Source organism: Herpailurus yagouaroundi, unplaced genomic scaffold (assembly GCF_014898765.1).
Source record: "Herpailurus yagouaroundi ecotype Mexico unplaced genomic scaffold, PumYag 162, whole genome shotgun sequence".
Taxonomy (NCBI): domain Eukaryota; kingdom Metazoa; phylum Chordata; class Mammalia; order Carnivora; family Felidae; genus Herpailurus; species Herpailurus yagouaroundi.
The window spans coordinates 47,279,254-47,302,245 of record NW_024412403.1 but is presented as its reverse complement, the minus strand read 5'-3'; the positions used below and the strand labels follow the sequence as shown (position 1 = coordinate 47,302,245).

The window sequence follows — 22,992 nt, the reverse complement described above, 5'->3', positions numbered from 1 at the left end:
AATGGAGAAAACATGGCTACAAATTTTTCCCAGTGACCTGTTATAAAATTGTGTGTCTCCAAAGGTGGGGAGGAGGTAAGTCTCCCAAGGCTACAATTTGTGGTCTTCTTTTTCAGTGTAGGGCTTTATATTATTTACCTGGCCCTGAATTTCACCTCTCTGCTATCCATCAGAGTCATAAAAATTCCTTCAGTGTTTTGCAAGTCCCCGTTTCTAGCTCTGCTCCCTGACTTATCTGATAAAACTGGACCTGAATCAGTTCAAAATCCTATGTGATGTCTTTCCTGGAGAAATATGCTAATATCTGAACACACAGACTTTCCTCAAACTTTAAAGTGTTCTCACGTTTCTCTCCCATAGTAAATAAACCAAGAACTGAGAGGAAACCCATTTCCTGCCCTTCTTCTGACTCTGAAAGTCCCCCTTCCAAAGGGTTTGCTGTTTTACTTTGCTTAAACGTTGTTTCTGATTTATGAAAATCAGATTTATGAAATCTGATTTATGAAAGCCCTTTTTTTCCAAACTGCTTATTTACTTTTCAGTTAATTCTGAATGAACTTAGCTTATTCTGTCCCTTGGGAAGTAGCATCTGTTTGTTAATTCCTCCTTTGCTAATTTTAAAAGAAAAAAAGTGAATTAGCTTGAGGGTAAGCAATCAAATGAACATACATAAAATCGAAATTTAAGTGTTGGAAATTCTTCTGCTCTCCACAGCACATAAAAATCTGTGCTTATATTATTATCCATCAGAGGATTCTCTAAAGCCAAGTTACAAACACGATGCAAATCTTAATTTGGGGTACTTTATAATATTATTACAAACAAACCAATGCATGTGATTTTTTTATGTAAGTAATTTTTTTTATGAAATCATATAATCCTAGATTTACTTCCTAATACCAGTAGGTTTAATCCTTTTGGCAAAGTGAGTCAAATTTATTTCCTGATAAAATTAACTCTGAAAGTTTCTACCTCCTACAATAAGTGTTGAAGTGATCAATAAAAAATTTCTCAATGCCTATTCTATACCAGACATTGTTCTAGGAACTAAAGATAAAGTAGTGAAGGGGGAAAAAAAAAGAAGTTTACAATCCAGGAGAGAGGCAGGTATTAGCAAGAAGTTCACAGCTAATTATTAAGTTACAATATTGGTATGGCTAAAAACTGACCCAGCTAGGGAAAGACAGGGAGCTTCTTCGAAGAATTTGGGGGAAATTCTCAGAGAACTCTACTCAAGAGTTAACCAGATGAAATAGGGTGAAAATGAAAAACATTCCGGGCAGAGGAAACGGCATTTGCAAAGATTCTGAGGTAAGAAGGAAAGCTTCACACGGAAGAACTGAAGCCGCCGATGGGAGTAATGATGAAAACAGTTAATAGCTAGTCTTGGCGGTGTGCCTACCCGACCGCAGGAACTCACAGATCGCACACAGCACTGGCATGGGCGCCGTTACTCTAACTCTGCACATAAGGACACAGAAAGGCTTGGAGAAGTCAGCTTGTCCAACGTCTCAAAGCAGGAAGGTGTTTGGTCTAGGGACTCTGCTGCCTGGGTCCTTATTCTGTACCTGAGAGCCATCAGAGCTCCCCACGAGCAGGTCAACATGAAACTTTCCTCCTGTTCATGCATGCGCATGTGGGTTCCACTTTTTATTCACATGCACGCACACACATTCATAAACATTATATAGGATGTGACCTTGTTTTAAGTAATGTTTAACATTTACATGACAATTATATAATACTCTGAAATTTGCATTTGTCACTCTACTTTGAGGTCCATCCATATCGATGTGATGCAGAAAGGTCTAGTTCATTCTTTTTAAGTTCTGTAGAATATTCTATCAACCAAATGCATCACCAAGTTATCAATTCCCTACTAGCGGACATTTAGGTTGCTCTCAGAGAATTGCCTATATAAATGTTATTTTGGAGCCAAAGCTGTTTTGTTTTTCAATCTAGATAATAGATAATTCAATAAAATAATAATCTAGATAATTCAATAAAATAGTTTACTGAGACAGTGAATCTTACAAATGGCTAGAAATACTTTAAAACTGAAATTTCCCTTTTAAATGGGGTTTTCTCTAAAAACATAAATCTTTGATAATTCAAGTCAGGTAAAAATAACTAAATAATTAAAATGCTATGGCTCTCTCAAAAGGGGAAGTTAATAGTATTTTAAATGAGAAAATAAATTTCCAGTTAAGTCGAACCTATACTAATCCTGTTGCAAACAGAACATACTGAAGAGAAAGTAGATGCAGAAGACAGTCTGTATCTTACAACCACTTTCGCCTCCTGGCCACACCACCCTGGACAGGAAAATCAGAGCGTTTGAGCAAGCAGACAAACAAAACAAATATTTCTCTGGAATGCCTTGTTCTGTGCTCTGGCCAGAAAATAATCCAAGGCACAACCACACAGAAAGATAAACAATTTTTTCTTTAGAATCAAGGGATTGGCAAGTGCCTACTATGTGTCAGAGTTAATGTTTGATAAAACAGACAATTAAGCAAAGCAATAAAATGATCGTGAAGTGGTCAGACCTATAAACAGTGTGACCAAAAACAACGATCTATTTACATTAATGGAACTTTTTGCTCAAGGACACTGTAACAAGTTTTATTTTGAAGTGTAAACTGAGGTCAAGTTCACAAATACGTGAAGCCCCATCTATTGGTTTCCTCCACCTTTAGTGTCATTTTCTATACGGAAGAATTCTGAGAAAACCTCAAAAGGCAAATGTTTCAAAATACGGATAACTTCACTATTGGCTGCATTCTTCACACTGTAAGATGACCTAGTCCAGAAAAGGCAAAACGGAATTTGAAGAAGGGCATTTCTCTTCAGAGGGAAAGGGAAGAGCAGTCTCTTGGCTGATTTCCAAAGAAGTGTACGCGGTCCCCAAGTCAGTAAATAGAAAAAAAAAAAAAAAATCTAGGTTTCCAATGAAAGAAGTAACTCTGTCATACTGAGGCCACAACGGAGTCAGACCTTGTGGCCCCATTTTCACACAACTAGCCAAATGTTTCAGCATGTTCCACAGACAAGCCAAGGAGATTTCACTTCTAGATCCCAGACTCTAGTCCAAGAAATCCTTCTGGGCTTAGGGAAATCCTTCCAGGCTACAGGATGCAGCCGTGAACCCAACTGAAATTTATCCTACCAGTAGTTCAATAAAATCACTGTTCAAGATGGACCAGTTTCATCATTCATTAATCCATCTGTCCGTCCATCCATCGGACACAGATATTTATTACTCATTTATCCCATGGCACAAGGTCGCAGAGCATAAGGAGTATCTGAACTGAGACAGCGAATCCATATAGTCACACATTTAAACATAGACAATTAAACATACCAAACATAACCTTCTGCCTCATTCTAACCTCTTAACTACAGATTCGAGGTGCACATTTTATTATTTTTATTGCATAATATGCATACTTTACTGAATATATGATTCGCCTAAAACCACATTTTTTTTTTGCATTCCCCCTCAGAGGGCAGAACAGAAATAGAAATAGATAGATAGATAGATAGATAGATAGATAGATAGATAGTAAAAACAGCAGGAACTAGCAGTTGAAAGAGACTTAGCATGAGAATAAGGAATGACAAATAGACCAGAAACCAAAAGTAGGATCACTTAAACTTTTGAAACTTCCCCGTGTCTGTGATTTTTAAAAATGTCCTGAAGATTTCCCCATAGTTAGTAGAAGTAAGTAATGGTTTCTGGACAGAAAGTAAGGGGCACATGCTATGGACATACGACATTAAGGGACAGAGTCTGTGCTAAGAGCATTTAAGTCAAAAGCCACCAGCGAAACCCTAGGTCCCAAAGCAAGGACACAAAAGAGCCCAGAGCACAGGAAGTGGCCTGAGTCTGTGGTGTCTCCCTGGGGATTTCACAACAGTACAATCCTTGTGGTTCCCCACACCAGACACTCAGCCCAGAATAAAAAACAGATAAGTTGTAAGGCGGACTAAAACTAATCCTTTGCTAAAGAAGGTGCTCTGTTATCTAATATGTTCTGCATAGTTCCTGATTACTTACTAAAGTCTAATTGTTGGGCTGCATTTCGATCTGAGGGCTTAATTTTCTCAGATGAGAATTGGTCTTTGATGTGCCTCTGTACAGCAAAATGAAACCTTTATTTTCAGCATGCCATACTAAAATAGAGTATGGCATTTAAAGAATAATGTTTGATTTGTTTTTTTTTCCTATCAAAGATGATTTGGACCAGAGGAACTGGAGAAACCAGATGGAGGATGTGGCCCCAGTCTGGATGCAGGAGGATAGGTAGGACCCCTCAGCAGAGACCCAAAAGGCTGATACGCAAGGCTTTCGTCTGAGGCATGTCAGGATACCAAACTGGCTGGGTCTGAAAACACTAGTGAAGAAATCAGGAAAAAGCCATATAACAGTAACAAAACCTCTGTCTTCCTACAGGGCACATCACAGGTGTGGAGCAACCAGGAGTGAGACAGAGCATCCTGGAAGCCCATCCAAACAGGAGCAGCTTGGACAGGGTGTAGCCAGGGCAATGGCCAGGTGCACCCTTGGGGGGGATGCAAAGAGGAGGACCCCCAGGCCCACCGCAAACCCTCTGTATTTGTTTCCCAGAGCTGCAAGAACAAAGTTCCACCGACAGGGTGGCTTCCAACAAGAAAGGTTTATTGTCTCATAGTTGTGGAGGCTAGAAGACCAAGATCAAGGTGTAGGGCCATGCTCCCTCTGAAAGCTGAAGGGAAGAATCCTTCCTTGCTTCTTTCTAGCTTCCTGAGGATTGCTCACACTCCTTGGCGTTCCTTGGCTTATATATGCATCGCTCCAATACAACATCTTCACATGGTATTACCCCCGTGTCTCTGTCCTCACAAGGATGCTTCTTATAAGGACGGAAGTCCTACTGGACTAATAGCCCACCCTATCCCAGCATGACTTCATCTTAACTAACTGCATCTGAAATGACCCTATTTCCAAATGAGGTCACAACCTGAGGTACTGGATAGGAGGGATAGGAGGACTTCAACTTGTCTTTTTTGAGGGGCACAATTCAACCCATAACATTCTTCTTGAAATGCCCAGGCCACGCCCTCAGCTAGAAGGACTAAATGCTCTAGAGCCATTTAGAATACCTGATGTTAATTCACGTTAAAGAGAAACAGAAAAAAAAAAATTACTCTATGGTGGTAAAAGTCAGAATAGTGGTTACATGTAAGGAGTGAAACAGTGACAGGAGGGGAGTCCATGGTGCACCCGTGAGGGCGAACAACGTTCTAGTTCTTCATCTTGAGGCAGGTTACAAGGTGTGCTCACTGGGAAGAAATGTAGCAAACTGCATGTACGTGGTTGTGTACTCCTCTGTATGTCTGATACATTTCCACTAAAACTTTACCTTTTTTTAATGTTTACTTATTTATTTGTTTATTTATGAGAGAGAAAGAGCATGCGTGCTGAAGCACAAGCAGGGCAGGAGCAGAGAGAGAGGGACAGAGAGAATTCCAAGCAGGTTCTGGGACTATCAGCGTGAAGGCCGATGCAGGGCTCAAACGCACGAACTATGAGATCATGACCTGAGCTGAAACCAAGAGTCGAGGCTTAACCGACTGAGCCACCCAGGCACCCCTCCATGAAAACTTCACTTTAGGAAAACATTAGAGAGGGGCGCCTGGGTGGTTCAGTCAGTGAAGCATCCAACTTCACAGCTCAGAGCCTGGAGCCTGCTTCCGATTCTGTGTCTCCCTCTCTCACTGCCCCTCCCCTGTTCATGCTCTGTCTCTGCCTCAAAAATAAATAAACATTAAGAAATTTTTTTTTTAATTAAACAAAAAAACATCAGAGAAGTTGGAGCTGTCCAAGAAATAGAGATCTTAGCAACCTAAGTACAACCTCAGAGAGGGGCACTGTCTTGAGAAAAGCCAAAGCCAAGAGTTAGCCACTCACATCTGCTGTTCAGACACTCAACTGGCCAGTTTACCTGAGCTGTTTACCTCTTAGGAGCTGGTGTGTAACTGCAAATGCTAAGGTGATTTACTTATAATGAGAAGAATGTGAAGGCCAAGGAATATGTATGTTTGAACTGGCAGATTGGAAACCTCCATAGGCAAATCCATGGATGATAAGTAAATAGCTGTTTGATAAGCAGGGACACATTATAAGTAATAAGGGTACTCCCTCCCCTCTCCAGTGTTGGAAACATGCTAGGACACTTTTTGCTTTGCTCTCTGTTTTCCTACCCTCCTTGCAGACCTCTCCCACACATTCCATTTTCAGGCTAAGTATAGTTCAAGTGTTTTTTTCTTTCACATCTAATTCCTCTCTGGGAATTTTAAACACTTGTGGTTAGAGTGTTCTGGGTCATGTTGCTTAATCTTCAAGCAAGAGAAACTAACACCAAAGGACTGGATTAAAATACTGGACACCACACAGACTTAGTAGAAAACATATTTTTGGAGTAAAAACAGAAGATTTTCTAGGATTAAACATAATTCAGACGGTGAACATTAGATGTTGCATAAGCTCCGAATAACATACTGATATATTCAAATCTGGATGATTCCTAAGAAAGGAGAGTGAAGACAAAACATAATTGCAATGCAAACAAAGAAATGAAGAGCAAGTATTGATCAAAATTTTACATATAAATTATCAAGCATGTAATTATAGAAAATAAAGCTAGGAAGAGAAAGAAGCACTTGGCCTTCTATTGTGTAAAATGTATTAAGGGGGCACTGAACATTTCAAGGCTATGGATTTGTAGTGACCCTCTTGACTATTCTCCCAGGATGTCTCTGCCCCATTGAAACCCATCCCTATTCTCAAATTTCAATTACAATCCCACACTTCAGAAGTCTCAAAAGATATTTAATAGCTCTATGTTTTAAATAGTTGGGTTATTAAAAATGAGAGCTCCAACATCAATTATACATTACCATTACTAATGTCTTCATCATTTTCTCATGAAAGCAGCAAATGGGAAAGATGTATTCCATGCCAAATGCTAACAAGCCTAATGTTAGAAGCAATGTGAAGAATTGGGTTGTTATAAATTGTCCATATAGAGCTACATCCCCAAAGGCATAACCTCATGGGGAGATGTAAACATCATAAGCCATACCCCTCTCAGTCTGACTGAGCTGATCCTGCATTCTCTCCTGTGGCATCTCCTCAAATGCTTGATTTTGAACATTATGGGCTAAGAACACTAAATTTCGCACAGCTCTTAACCATTCTCAACACTGTTTTACGCCTCAGCGCCTTTGATCATTCCATTTGTGCTTTCTGGAATATTCTCTTCACCTTCCAACTTCCCCCCTCTCCAGAATAACTTCCAAGTTATGGAACCCTCTGTTGGTATTCTCTTCAAGGAGGACTTCATTTTGCACCTTCACTCTGCATTTGGATGACAATAGAGGAGAGTCTAGGAAAGAAAGCATATGTAAAACTGTCTGAAGAATAAAGATAACTATAACTATCATAATCTTAAACCATTTTTAAAAAAGCTAAAAGATGTTAAGATTTTTAATGTGCATCTGAATAGAACAGTTTTTACTTCGTAACCCTAGTTTATTGTGAAAGACTCCTAGTGCCATTCAACCAATAGATTTTCATCCCAACTCTACCCAAAACCCATACGGGTGAATGCGCACACACACATATATACTTCATCCCTTCGTGTGCCCTTGGGTCCCTACAGACTAAATAGCACAGCACCTGGCACATCCTAGGTGCCCAAACATTTGTTCCTGCTCACTGAAGAATAAAGAAATGCAACAACATGAGTATACTAATAAAGTCCAAAGTGAAGCCAGGTGCTAAGATGAAACAGACTGAAGGGAAAATTAGAGCTCCATGAAATCAACCAGAAAGACTCTCTGGAGAAAGTTAATTTGTAACTATCCAAGGAAGAATAGAGTTATAATCATAGCTATGGTAATAGTTGTAGCAATAATAATGGCAAGTAATACAGATTAAATGATATTTGGCAGAACCTATGCTGAACTATTTATATGTTTTCTTTTATTGCAATAACTGTGACGTGGCCATTATGTCGAGTTTATAGATAAGGAAAGTGATGCTCAGAGTAACAGGCAACTTATGCAGAGTCGTGTAGTTAAAAGCCGTAAAGGTAGGGGCGCCTGGGTGGCTCAGTCGGTTAAGCGTCCGACTTCGGCTCAGGTCATGATTTCACGGTCTGTGGGGTCGAGCCCCGCGTCAGGCTCTGTGCTGACAGCTCAGAGCCTGGAGCCTGTTTCAGATTCTGTGTCTCCCTCTTTCTCTGACCCTCCCCTGTTCATGCTCTCTCTCTCTCTGTCTCAAAAATAAATAAACGTTAAAAAAAAAAAATAAAAGCCGTAAGGGTAGAAAATGAACACAGATTACCATCTGGTTTGGAATGGGCAGTGTGGAGTGAAAGGAGAAAAGCTCAGAACATCCTGAGCTAAAGCACCGGAAGCCTGCAGTAACACAGGTTCAAATGGGAGAGAAAAAGGAAAGGTAGCAACATGAGATGACAGAAAACTTCAAAGACCAGTTGGAGAAACTCTCTGGATTTTTGAGCAGAAAAAATTTCTGTAATGAAAACCAGGCTTAAAGAATGTTCTATAAAAGGTACATGGGCAGGAATATTGGTGGTCATAGGTAGAGAGCTCAGGTAGAAGATTTTGTATAAGAATATATCATTTTATGGCCCTATAAATTTTCTTAATGTTTGTTTATTTTTAGAGAGAGAGACAGAGACAGAGCATAAGAGGGGAGGGGCAGAGAGAGACGGAGACAAAGAATCTGAAGCAGGTTCCAGGCTCTGAGCTGTCAGCACAGAGCCCAATGCAGAGCTCAAACTCTGGAATGGTGAGATCATGACCTGAGCCAAAGGCAGTCAGACGCATAACCGACTGAGCCACCCAGGTACCCCTTATTTCACGGCTTTCTAGACAAGTCAGTTGAGGAGGAAGAAGGAGCAGTTGGGGGAAGGGGGATGGCTTGGCGTGCACTCGGCACTTCAGAAACATTATTGTGTGTTTAACAGCTGCTTTTGGAAGGCCTAAGCCCAGCAGAAAAGCTGTTTGGTTTTCGCACGCCAAAGATGTACTTAAGTGTAGAGGGCTGCTGTATTTGCTGAGCTAAGTCCTCCAGTTTTCGATTCATTGGCAGTAAATGCTATGAAAAGGACTTCCAGAGCTATTTTGGGTTGCATGAGACTCGTTCAGGAGATATCTGTAATGCCTGTGTCCTGCTTGTGAAAAGATGGAAGAAACTGCCAACAGGATCAAAAAAAAAAAAAAAAACCCAAAAAACCCTGGAATCATGTGGTAGACGCAAGGACAGGACCCAGTCTGAAGACTACATTGAAACCAAAGAAAGTGAAAACTCTATCTGGCAACAGGATAAAAAGCAACCAGATCAATAAACTGCACAAGGAATTTAAATGCCACAGTTCTGATGTTCACAGGCACCTCAAGTGCCTCCCCTGCTCAGTCTCCTTGTTATAGTAACCAGTCAGATGATGGCTCAGACACAGCGATGGCCTCTGGCTCTAACAGAATGCCAGATTTTTCCTTCTCAGATCTCACACACAGGAAGACCCAGAAAATATGTTGTGGGATTATCTTTAAAGGCCGTTTTGGGGAAGTCCTCATTGACACACATCTACTGAACCCTTGTCGCTTACTAAAAGAAACAAAGAGGGGCACCTGGGTGGCTCAGCCAGTTACACTTGCTTTTGGCTCAGGTCATGATCTCACCCATTTGTGAGTTCAAGCCCCACATCAGGCTCTGTGCTGACACTTCGGAGCCTGCTTGGGACTCTTTCTCCTCCCTCTGCCCCTCCCCTGTTCATTCTTTCTGTCTCCCTCTCAAAATAAATAAACTTTTTTTAAAAAATTAAAAAAAAAAATAAATGTACGTAATGTTTAAGATGCTGAGTATTTCATAAGAAAGCTGAATGCTGCTGTAAAGTACTCTTCAAGTTTTTGTTTTTTTTTTTAATCCCCTTTTAATGAACGAAACTAGGGGAATTTTAGGGGACAGAGATGGGATTTTTGTGTGAAAAAAGTATGTAGTTTTACTCTTTCTGCATTGAGAAGCAGTGGTTGGGGCATTTTTTTTTTTTTTTTTAAATTTTTTTTCAACGTTTATTTATTTTTGGGACAGAGAGAGACAGAGCATGAACGGGGGAGGGGCAGAGAGAGAGGGAGACACAGAATGGGAAACAGGCTCCAGGCTCTGAGCCATCAGCCCAGAGCCTGACGCGGGGCTCGAACTCACGGACTGCGAGATCGTGACCTGGCTGAAGTCGGTCGCTTAACTGACTGCGCCACCCAGGCGCCCCTGGTTGGGGCATTTTTTAAGATAGCTGGCTACACTTGTTTTACTTCATGATGATAAATTTGTCATAACTCAATTTTAAAAAAGGATATAATTATACCATTTCACGGTTAAAGCAGAAGACCCCTACCAAATCTGTAAAAACATTTTTAAATTTTTTTTTCTTTCTTTTTTTTTTGATGTTTTATTTATTTTGAGAGAGACAGAGAGAGTGTGCCAGCTGGGGAGGGACAGAGAGAGAGGGAGAGAGAGAAGCCCAAGCAGGCCCTGGGCCATCAGTGAAGCAGAGCAGACACAGGGCTCAATCTCACAAACTGTGAGATCATGACCTGAGCTGAAATCAAGAGTCGCAAGCTTAACTGACTGAGCCACCCAGGCACCCCAAAAACATGTTTTTAATTGGTAGCCTAGATTTGTCCTCCAAAATAGTTAGTGCCTGGAAAGCATATCCAGGTACTTCATGATCAGAAAGCATACTTCTCTCTTAATGTCCTGCTTATCAAAATATCCAATTATATTGAATTTATTTGCAGCATAGCTGGAATCAAACAAGAATAATTAGCTAACTTATTTTGACATTTATCTAAAATATTGGCCCAAATACCAAAAGTAATTTGAAAGAAGTGTCCTTTATCTCACAGATTATTTATATTTTCAACAGAAAGTTCTCTTAACTTTCAGAGTATATCAATTAAATAAAGTTATAAGTTAATTTAATTTCTGTTGCTAAAAAGCAGTTGAACATCCTCTTATGCCCTAGTTGAATGCCTCGATTATCATCTCATTGCTCTTATCTAAATGCAACTGGTCTATTTTCAACTGGTAAGTGCAGCTACAAATTATCCATAAAGAAGTCAGGGAATTTTTTTTTTTTAAATCTCTACCTTCTTTGGCCCTATGTTAAACACAGAAAGTGTACACATTCCCTTATCTTTGCCTCCTCCAACTCTAGGAATCTTACATACAAAAGGGTTGCACAAGATTTTAATAAAAGCATCTAATTTTGTTTCATATATTATATGTTTATGGTATTTATTAATTTATCTTTTATTTTATTATTTTTTAAATGTTTATTTTTGAGAGAGAGAGTGAGCGAGCATAGGGGAGGGGCAGAGAGAGAAAGAGAGAGAGAGAGACTCTCAAGCAGGCTCTGCACTATCAGGACAGAGCCTGATGTGGTTCTCGAACTCGAGAACTGTGAGCTCAAGACCTGAACCAAAACCAAGAGTCTGAACCAAAACCAAGAGTCTTACCCGACTGAGCAACCCAGGCACCCCTAGTTTATCTTTAAAAATTTTTATTTTTAACAAAAGTGGCACCTTCTGTGGTGCCAGCCTAAATATTTGCAATAGAATATTTCCTATGAAGAAAATTCCACCAACTGTCAGAAACAAAGGACTGATAACCTCTCTGAGGACTGAAATCTGATGGGGTCAGGGGAAAGGACTCCTCAGAAAGAGCTAAAAAACAAGAAGGCTGTGTTTATATAGCATCATGTGTTTGTGGGCCAGAAAAAAAAAATCTAAAAGGCAGAGCCTCTAAATATTTAGAATTTTTATTTTTATTATTTATTTTTTAATGGTTTTATATTTATTTTGAGAGAGAGAGAGAGAGAGCATGAGTCGGGGAGAGGGGCAGAGGGGCAGAGACAGAGAAAGAGAATCCCAAGCAGACTCCACGCTGTCAGTGCAGAGCCCAACACCAGGCTCGATCTCATGAACTGTGAGATCATAACCTGAGCCAAAATCAGATACTCAACTGACTGAACCACCAGGCACCCCTGAATATTTAGAATTTTTTTAAATATGAATATAGAATACCTCTATTAGCCAAGAGGATGCCCTCTGAAGACATTATTCTTTGTGAGAAACTTTGTCACTATAAGTCTCGGCAGGAACCCCCAGTCAGCTCCTCTCCTGCACCCCATCTCTCAGTTCTCGCCAGCCAGCCTCTTGTTCCCATTCCTCCTAGCTCTGGCAATCCTGACAAGGAGAACTTTTTATCCCCCAGAGCATTTGTTCGTGTCTCATACTACGTTAAATGACAGCTAATAGGAATCTAAGGAAGATATAATAAGTGTTGGAACTTCAGCAATGAGTGCATATCTCTACCTACTAAAGTGCCTAAAACCGTGGATATAAAAATGTACTATTATAGAGGGAAATAGCTTTGTAATTCACATCTTTGGCACACACATTTACTTCCCCAGTAGTATGACCACAAACCAAATCCAACTCAAATCAACATAATTATGAATTATGAAACTGTACTGAAGACTTCCTGGGGCACCTGGCTGGCTCAGTTGGTTGAACATGGGACTCTTCCTCTCGGGGTCATGAGTTCAAGCCCCGCGTTTGGCCTAGAAAGTTTACTGTACATGAAACAAATTTGAAAATATCCTTCTGATGACATTTACATCCTGGTCTCTTTCTTGTCAACACAAGTACACTAAAATATTTTCAAAGAGTTTTCAAACTTTTCAAAGCCAAAAGAGTTTTAATTAATATATGCAAATCCACAGCGATGAATTCATCTTTCACCTGTCTTCTCCAATGGGTAAAGTTTTCGAGATAACAAGTTGATAATCTTAATAGTTACAAAGATGAATCCTAATGGTTATAAAGATGTTACAACTGAGCTAATACATTAACACTGTGGGTTAATCCATGGACACTGATTGAGTCACTTGGCAAATGTTTGTTCTATCTGTAATGTTCTGGACACTGCACCAGGTACAGAGGACACAGGGGTGAACAAGACAAGATGTAATCACTGCCCTCTCAAACAGAAAGGTATTCCGGATTTTATGTCATCAACCAGATTTAAAAAAACAAAAAAACAGACACAAAAAGCTAAAAGTGAGTTGTTCAAGTGATGTACATTAGTGACATTAAGTATGTGAGTTACTAAACAAATCGGGCATCTAGCTAAAGAATCTTAAAAACAATTTTCTCTCTAGGGAGTGTACCAAGCTTCCCCAGAGGGTAACATACTGGTAATGAGGAGCTATCCTAGAGTCAAAGCATAATCGATAAAATGCTGGAAGCTTCTGTTCATTTCTTATAAACCAATGCTACTGAGAGACATCAGCTTGGACATAAACCTTCATGATTTAACTACTACTCTGAGATCATCTACAGAGACCAATAGAAATGAAATCTCTCACACATCAGTACATTCCCATGACAAATACTACAAGAATCCTGCACATTTCCACTGAAACTATAAAGAGAACATAAACCTCCTATAATAGACTGTGTAGATGTCAGTCTGGGAGAGAAGGAGCAGATATTCGGGAAAAGGCAAGGGTTTCTGGGTTACTTAAATTTTTGTCTCTTGTGACAATCATTGTCTTACATAAGATATCAATTGCAATTGATTTGCTTAATTAAGTTAATTTTCAGTATCTAGTTTCAGACATCACCAGCCAACCCAGGGACGTCTTAGAGATAATTAGAGGTTCAGTCTGCAGAGAGGTTGAGAAATCAGAACTAGTGATGGACAGTCTTACGCATAAAGGTGAAACTAAGTGAGTGTATGGATTTATCTCAGAGTATAAAAGGAACGGGGTCCAGGGTCCTTTGAACCTTGATTCTCCGGGTGGATGCCTGTGCCCTGGCATGGGGCAAGGAAGGAGAAATCAGTGATGGCCAATAAAGAGAGGGAAGTAAAGCTGGCTGAGGGTGAATGTGCATGTGCGAGTCTGTGTGGGGGGGGGGGGGCGGAGAGGGAGAGGGAGTAAGAGACACAAACAGGAAAGGCCATGCCCATTGGGTGAAGACTGACTTAATCTCTAATTAAAAATCTCTGGTGGCATCCCATTCTAATTAAAACACAATTCACGTTCCTTTACAAGACTTGAAGGCTTCACATAAACTGCCTCCCACCTTCCTGACTGCATCTCTTCCAAACTCCCCCTTTTTAATCCTCTGCTTCTACAAGTTCTCCAAACACCCCAAATCCATTCATGCCTCAGGGCCTTTGCAGATTCTGTTCCCTCTTCCTAGAATGCTTTTCCTTCTGCTCTTCACTTGATGGCTGCTTCTCATCATTCAGGTCTCAGTTCAAAAACTACTTCCTCAGAGAAGCTCCAATTGCTCTAAAGAAGCTTTCTCTCTAGCAAACCCTGAGGTGCACTGGCTTGTATCTGAAACATGTTTTTTCATTTATTTGTACCTTGTTTATTGACTCCATTTCCCACAGAAACATAAGGTCTCTAAGAGCAAGGGCTCTATCTTGTTCAACACTGGGTGCCCTACCCCCACCACCAGCACCTAGAGCATCTCCTATTATGTAGTGGATACTCTGTAAATATTAGTTAAATCTCAAGTCCCACCTTATGGATGACTGTGCAGAAAGTCACCCAAGATCCACTGCAAAACCACTCTCTGCTCTCTTGTCACCTCGACCTTCTACCACAGTGACCATAACCCACAACCATACCAATTCCGGACCTGCTTCCACAACCTGTGGAAGGTGGAGGTAACGCTGCTTCCCTTTCAAGAATCTCCAGCTTCCTTTCCTGTTCTCCTCTGGAGGCCCTATTCTCATCTCCTACAGATCTTTCCATTCCCAACCAGATAAAGGTAGCTCCAGATTTAAAGAATCCTTCAAAGACCAGCATTACACGCTACTAGGCACATTGTGTCTTAGGTATAAGGGCAAAAAGAGAGAATGGGGAAGAAGAGCACCCTTTCACTTGGCTTTTCAGTGTTTATGATAAAAAAAAAAACAAGAACAAAAACAAATTTCCTAAGGGTTGGGTACTTTCCTTCCTCTCTCTCCCAAGAAAAGGAAAGCCCTTCCCTGGTCGATGCAGAAGGCTGTGACAGCAAATGGGAAGCTGGCCACTCCCCCTTGGATGACAAAAAGTCTCCATGAAAAAGAAATATGGACATGGAAAGAGACCCACGTCCTACTGTTCCTTACTTTGTTTTATCCTCATAAACTCACCCCTAGAATCTCACCCCTTCTTAGCCTGGCTGTATGGCAGCCAAGTTCCTGACCAAGCCTAAGAGCCTACTGCTTGTTTGGTGCTGGCGAATCACCATCAGCAGAAAGAACTCCTGCTACCTCACCACGTTGAGGAAACAGTACTTCTGACATCCGAATATAGAACCAGAAATACAGTTTCCTCCTGACATGCCATAATATCCAATGCATCCATTGTCTGCCTTACATCAAGCTGACTCCCAATCAAATACATCTTTGTTGAAGTATAATTAACATGCAGTGTGATAACAAGTTAATTTACTTTTAACCCTTAAAGGGTTCACCTGGAAATTCTGATACGTACTGTTATCCATTGTAATCACGACAAATAGGAGAGGTTACTTTCAACTGTGAAAGTGGGGAGGTAGCCCTGGGAGGACTCCTTCCAGGAGAGAAGGCTGAGTAGGAACGTCAGTGAAAATATATTCAGAATGAAAAGAATGTTTGGAGCACAATCCATTAGAGATAACATATCCTCCTGAATTTGGCCAGACACAGCACACCAAAGTGACCTGTCAAAGATGCAGAGAAGATAGAAGATACCTAATTGAGGAAAGTCTGAAGCTCTCAGAAGGAAAGGCAGATAAAGTACTCAGACCACCTGTTCAAGAAGCTGAGCCTGGGGGTAATTAAGGAAGTATATTCAGAACAGGGGATATAGAACTTGAGTGTGCAAGGCAAAGGTGAACAATAGGTCTAAAAAACGGAAGAATTTGTGAGGAATGTATGCTGTGGAGGCTTCCTGGGATGGCGTAAAGCAGAGGTTAAGCAGACCTCCGTGTGATCCATTCTAAATCCTTTGAGCTAGAGCAATCTTAGTTTTTTTTAACTATAAAACGGGGCTAAATATTCCCGTCTCATAGAGTTGGTGGGAAGATCTAATAAAAAAAAAAAAACAAAAAACACATGTGAACACATCCTACTGGATGCCACATGAGTTGTGTGCTTTTCTCACCTCCTTGATAAGCATTACCTAGAATGCATATCAAACAGATATCTGGCCCCCAACCCTGGACGGAATCGTAAAACCCATGGAAGCCAACTGGTAATCTGCATGGGTAGCAAAGGAGATGTATCAGAGAAATATGGGAAATGCGCCACTACTTTACCTCTCTCCTAGAATATTCCACACGATGTGGAACACAGAAATATCTCCAACAGAAGAAAACAGCTGTCACTTCCCTCTGGATAACTTGAGAATTAAAGTTTTCACAAAAGGCAGACTTACGTTTTGGAGTTTGTTTGTTTGTTTGTTTGTTTGTTTTTAACAGTAAGTCTTTCAATGGTATTGTGCCAATACTGTCCATCCCTTTCTGGGCCCCAAAGATTTTTATTGATTTGGGGCAAATCATTGGGAAATATCTCCAACAAATGCACTGCAACGTGGTCTCATTTTATTGCCCCATTCTCCGGAGGCAGGCACTCTGGGACTGTGACATTCAGGGATTATGGTAAAAATATTGCTCCAGGGAAGCCCCACTGAGCAAGAAATGAACATCTCCTCTCCCCTCCACATGAACAATTAAGGACGCTTATGAAGCCAGATCAGGGTTAACGTAATCAGTTTCTGAAAAAGTTCTCGTAAACCAAAGTTGCCATTATCTGAAGTGTCTCTGAGGCAACTGGCCTTATTCAGACACAGGGGACTACAAGACAATCTGCCTCTTTTGCAGATTTGAATGTGAAGAGCCGTCCTGGGTGAGAAGACAAGGAAGCAACACAAACCAGTTTCCAAATGTCAAATCGGTGTGCTTTCAAAAGGAAACTAACTTGGCAGCCAACCGGATCTTCCCAAACACTTAATATCTCGCGGTAAACTAAAAGGGTCATCTTCGGTGGCTAGGAGAGTAAGTTTGAAGACCGGAAAGTCCAATATCCATGCTAGCATAGATAAAACAGCCAGCCATCAGAAACCTGAACATCCACGTGAAAATGGGGAGAACAGCCAAAGAGGAAAAGAAGCTTCTGACTGTCCTGCAGTGTCATTAACTCTCCACCATCATAGTACTCAGACGCCTGTGACTTTTTTGAGTTAGAACCTGCGGTTAATGTGGCTTCTGATGGCATCCACGATGTCATTCCTACCCCCACTCTCACATGCAGTTTTTAAATAGTACCTTTCTAACAGCAAGCACTCCCCCCTCCCCGCCCCTTCTGCTTAAGATCCTATAAGGTGTGTGGGGTTTCAGCTTCTGAAAATCGTTTCTAGAGGTTCTTTTAAGCCGAAATAACAGCACACAAGACGGAGGCTGAGATCTCCAGGAAACTCTAGAGCAAGCGGCCTCAAAATGACAAATCTCTTCTTTTTTTTAATCTTGAAAACTAACGGCGGCCAAACACTGCAATTTTCTCACCGCCGCTCTTTTCCCCAGACTGCCTCGGTGCTTGTTTTGTTAGGTCTAGTTCTACCGTGGCGGGAAGGAGGGTCTCTTGGAAATTTTTCTGAAAGACCAGAACCTTCCAGACCTCTAGTCCCTCCTGTTCGAGTACAGACCCTTCCCTTTTACAAAAACAAAAACAAAAACAAAAACAAAAACAAAAAACAGCCAGCAAAGAGCCCCCACCCTGGTCACACTCGAGTGCCCAAGCTCTCCTGAGATCACAGGAAAGAGGGTCCCAAAGCAGGTCCTCTACCCTCGCAGCACACCTCCTCCCGCCCTGGGGGTCCGAGCGCCCCCACGGCTCCACTACCGGGCCGGTTCCCCCACCCCCTAAACCCGGGGGCCAAGAGCCCGCAACGCTCTGGGGTCCGCAGGGCGCATGCAGGGGCTGTCGGTTCAGCGTGCCCCCCGCCCCCCGACGCTCAGCCCCTGGGGCCGCACAGACCCCAGGCCGCCCGGATCAGGGTCAGGAGCTCGGTCTCCCCGCGCCCCCCACCCAACCTCCCTCGCCCCGGCAATGCAAACCCGCAGGGAAGCCGGCGGGAGAGTTACCCGCCGAGGCCCAGGCGCGAAGACTGCAGAGGCGTGCGGGACTCTGCGGCGGGAGGCCTGCGGCTCTCCGGCCGCCCGCCGCCGCTCGCTCCAGCCGGCCGCTGCCTCTCCCGCGGCGCCTGCAGCATCGGGCCGCCGAAGCCCGCGGCCGGCGGAAACCGGAGGAAGGTGGCCCGGGTCAGGGGCAGCGCCGGCACGATTCCTCGTCCGCGGACCAGGCGGGGGAGCTGGGGAAGGCGCGGCGCCGAGCGGAGTCCGAGGCGCCCGGCCGCGCGCTGCCCTCCGCGCTGGGGTCCGGATCCCAGGCGACTGCGCCGAGCGCCTCCGGAGCCGCGGGGTCGCTCCTCCTGCTCGTCTGCTGGCGCCAGACGCGCGGTGACCACGGCCGCCCCCGAGTCCACGGAGGAAGGTGCACTGCAGAGTGAGGCTGTGGGGGCTCCGCGCCCCCCGGAGCAGGGAGGCAGGAAAGCAGCCGAGCCCCTACCTTTCGGGCTGGGCGGACACCAGCCGCGCGCCCTTGCCGGGCGTCAGGGACGGAAAATCACCACGACGGGAGGGCCCGGGTAAAGCAGCGGGTGGCTTCAGGACAAGGTAGGAGGATCAGGTTCCACAGCCAAGAAGACACTCCCATCCCGCCCTGGTGTTGTTTGGAGAGCTGCCGGGACGAAAGTGAGGGGCGGCCAGGGTACTCCCCTTCCCCGCCGGGCTGGCGGGCGGCTGGAGTAAACACATCTGCTTGGCGCACCGGGGACTTCTGTGACACCAGGCGAGGCAGGCGGCTTGGTCCCTAGCAGAAAGGGAGGGGTGTTCAGATCTCCAGAATTCCCGGGCTCTGCCTTTCAAGGACAAATGTGTTGGTGCTTTTTATCTTTTGGAGATGTTACTTTAGGGGGAAGAACGAAGGTGGGATGTGCATTTTCTTGTTAAAGTAGCGCTCTCGAGAAAAGCATTGTTAATAATGTCCTCATACTTGGATGGCTCTGAATACATTTTATATTTCAGTGTTTGTGAAATAATTCATTGTCTAGCAACATTCAGTTAATAGCTCCAGCCTTTGCATACTAAGCATCGTAATCACATGCCGTCAAATGACCCCAGAGAGAAGAGCCACAGACTTGGGTATAATTCAAAGCGGCAATGTGTCACCGCACTGAAACAAAGCCTTTCCTCTGTGATGGACCTTCTGGTATTTGTGTTAAGTTTAACAACAGCCCTAGGAGGCAGCACTTGTTATTTTCCCAGATTTACCAATCCAAAAAACGGGAGTATGTTCAGAACATTCCTAGCTCTTTCCCTGTCTGTGGATTGCCTTGGAAGAGGGCCACACAAATTGTGTAATTTTAAAGGTCGCTCCTGAGACACCAGAGTAGTGAATGATGTTTAGGGAATTTGCCCGTGTAGGTCCGTTTTCCTTGAGGTTGCTTTGCTCTTCTAGTTTCTCCTGAGTTCCATACTACCCTTCTCTTGCTCATGATCTTCAGAATTACACTAGTGTTACGCTTCACCCACTCTGCCCTTTTTAGGATTTGGGGATCTGCAAAGTCATGTGTTCAGGGGAGAGGCCATCTGCTATTCCTAGTTGGCCTTTGTGCTGCTTTGTAGTAGTGGCCAAGAAGGCAGAGGTCACCCTAACCTAGTTCAAATTCCACCTCTTCCACTGTCATGCCTTGTTACCTTAAGCAAGTGGCTTCATGTCAGTGTGCTTCCTTTTTGTCTCCTGTAAAAGTGGTATAATACAACCTATCTTCAGGGCTTGTTAGGATTCAAATAGATGATGATCTAAAGAATTCTTGGCACGTTGCTTGGCGCAAAAACCATCAGGTCAGGAAACAAGAATATTAACTACCAGTCACTGCCCACTATGAGTCAGTTACTGCCTACGTATCATCTATGTTCCTCCCATCCATTCTGTAAACCAGAATAATCTCATCTTAGAAATGAAGAAACAGAGTTGGGAGGTTAAGCAATGTGCCCAATGTCATAGTGCCTACATTGGAGCTGTGATGCAAATGAATGGCCACCAAAATCAAATTTTTAGGCAGTGCACATACAAGGCTGGCCATTTGCTAGGTTCTTATGGATGACGCAGTCTCTGAATTAAAATCACATTGTTTCATAGGATATGGCCTCTGTGGCCCTAGGGACAAGTTCAAGCCAGGTTGCCCACACTACCCTGGGGTGCCATTCAGTACAGTGTAGAGAGTAAGGTTAAAGACACTAGGACATCTTCCTCAATCCCAGTATAAGTCCTGTCTTCCAAATCCTCATGTTCCTCATGTCCTGTCCCAAGAACAGGCTTTTTGAGCATGATTGGTGTAGGACTGTCTACTTCATATAGGGGAGACCTACTCAAAATGCTGTGCCCTCAGCAGAACAGTCACGTCAAGTGACAAGAGGCCGTTTTTTTTTTTTTAACAATATCACCTTATACATTGATAATAAAAATTCTTTTTTCTAACATTTCTCAAGACTTAGGTTGTCCAGTTCTAAACAGTAATCTGGCTCAAGACCGATTTTGACCAAACTAAACTTTTTTATTTTTTACATACAATTGTGCCTCCTCCCACTCTAAATGAAGATCCTGCCAGCCTCTCCTGGCTGTCTTGGGGTTTTATCTACTGTAAGCAGTTATTTAAAGAACATGTGCATCTCAAAATGAGTAAGCCACAGGGAGTAGGCAGTCTAAATCCTAACTTAGAGCCGACTGCCTACAGCGTGGGAAAACTGTTACTTCAGCAAAAGGCAGTTTAGTTCTCCTAAGCAGTGCCATAACTTCTGCAACATCTCCATTTCAGAGCAGGATCTCAGCCCTATGTTTGTTTATGTAAATAACCATTGTGTTGATTTCCCCCGTATAGTGAGTGCTTGGAAAAGGAATGCGGGTCTATCAGAAAGCTTATTTGCAACTTCATAAACAGCAGTGTCTCCTTACTCTGCTAGTCCCTGCAAGGTTTCAGAGTTCTGAGTAGCCCAGTCTCAGGAACTGCATTTACTCTCCTTCCAGAAACTGGAGAATGAGGGGAGGTGGGAGAGTGGAACTAGGGTTCATCATGTTCTAAACACACGAACATATAAAATATCTGGTGGAAGCCAAAATTAAGATGATGGTCATAAGCAAGCATAATACAAATTTCACAGAAATTTGTATTTCATAGAAGAAATACAAATAGTCCATAAACAGGTGCAAAGATTTTAGTGTCTTTTTATAACAATGTTTATGAAAATGTAGACAATAAGGAGAAATCAGATTGGCAACAACTAAGGTTAATGAGCTTAATGAGTTTCATCAAGGTGTCAAGGAAACTATTCAAAGAAGGATGAAGTAGAACTTCCTCTTTAGAAGGCAATTTGGTGATTGCTATCAAATTTACAAGGTTGTTAATGGTTTTGAATTTCAAAACCCTAATTAAAGTTCCATAACTGTCTTCCTTAGAAGACAGTTTGGCCTCAAGCCAAGCAAAGTCGGAAAGAGGAGCAGGAAAGAGGAAAGGGTGGGGAAAGACACTGATCTCTTAGTTGACTCCTACTTATCCTGGTCCAGAAGAGGCAGCCATTCTGGTTACTGAGTAGCACCCGGAACAAACCCTGGTAAGGCGCCTCCTGCAGGTGGGTGGGCTCAGTCGGCAAAACTACTGCATCTCCAAGCAGCTTGCTCAGAGCTCTTAATTATGTTAGAAGTGTTAGAAGCCTGGGCCACTGTCCTAGCTGCTGGGCCCTGCTCCCAAGACAGGAGGGAGATGTCCCATCCTCCCCACCTGTCTGTGGAGATGCTCTCCTAACTTCTACTCCAGTCGCATGACTGATAATTCTGTCAAAGTATTATAGGTAACTTTCCTTGGGGGCACTCAGCCCACTAATTAACATCTTTAACCCCTTTGTCTCTCAGCTGGTTTACAGAGCGGAACCTACTGCTATTTCGCTTCATGAGAATGTTTTTACTGGATGGATCCTGAAAAGGGGAATCGCTGGGCAAAGCATACACGAAACTACAAATAGTTTTGTATTTTCTATTTTCATGTTCCGAAATTCACACTTGAAACAAACAAATGAACAACAACAACAACTAGTTTCGATAGCACTCCTGAAACAGAGTGCCAGCTGGAGTCATCACAGTGCGCTGTGAATGGCACAGAGTCTTCTCTACATTTCCCAAACTTCAATCTGCCATGAGTGTATATCACCTTCAAAGCAGCAATTCCATGTTTTTAGGACTCCATCTGTAGAAATGATCACATACAAATACAAAAATATGACTAGGGATGGTCACGGCAGCATTGTTTATAATGTTTAAAAACAGGAAAACAGTGCCCAAGAATAAATAGAGTGATTAATTAGACTGTGGTATCTCCTAATAATGAAGGCAGCCATTGCAAAGCTATTATAAATGTATATACGGATTCAGTTTGCTAACGGGATAACGGCTACAGTACGTTGGCTTTAGAAGTTCTACATTCAGAAAACTGTGGGACCCAAGGAATTTAACAAAAATCCCCTACCCCTGGACAAGCAGAGCAAGACTAACTCCATTTTGTGCTATACCCACCGTCTCATGTATAACCCCCACATGACCTACTTATTGCTTAAGACACTCCCCCACCCTAGTCAAGCCGCTGAGCACACCTTTACTGGAAACCGGCTCATATAGGAATGAGGAACCCCTAACCGCCAAAGAATGTAAACCCTGCCTTTTGCTCGCCAAACTTGCGCTCCAATTCTGGCCAGAGTGATAGG

General features: G+C 42.7%; 1 protein-coding gene and 1 pseudogene across 7 annotated transcripts in view; one reads left to right on the top strand and one right to left on the bottom strand.

The window, feature by feature from the left end:
• The window catches only part of ST3GAL6 (ST3 beta-galactoside alpha-2,3-sialyltransferase 6), an 85,761-nt gene extending 66,909 nt beyond the window's left edge, over window positions 1–18,852 (bottom strand). For 5 of the 7 annotated variants that reach the window (XM_040484289.1, XM_040484293.1, XM_040484292.1 and 2 more), the window contains exon 1: window positions 18,262–18,470. The gene's annotated coding sequence lies outside the window, so the exon portion shown is untranslated. Of the gene's footprint in view, window positions 1–17,098; window positions 17,121–18,261; window positions 18,471–18,745 lie in introns of those variants that run through there. The other 2 variants (XM_040484290.1, XM_040484291.1) reach the window with 2 other exon arrangements.
• LOC121036503 (uncharacterized) lies at window positions 1,264–12,380 on the top strand (annotated as a pseudogene).
• Window positions 18,853–22,992: the final 4,140 nt, after the last annotated feature.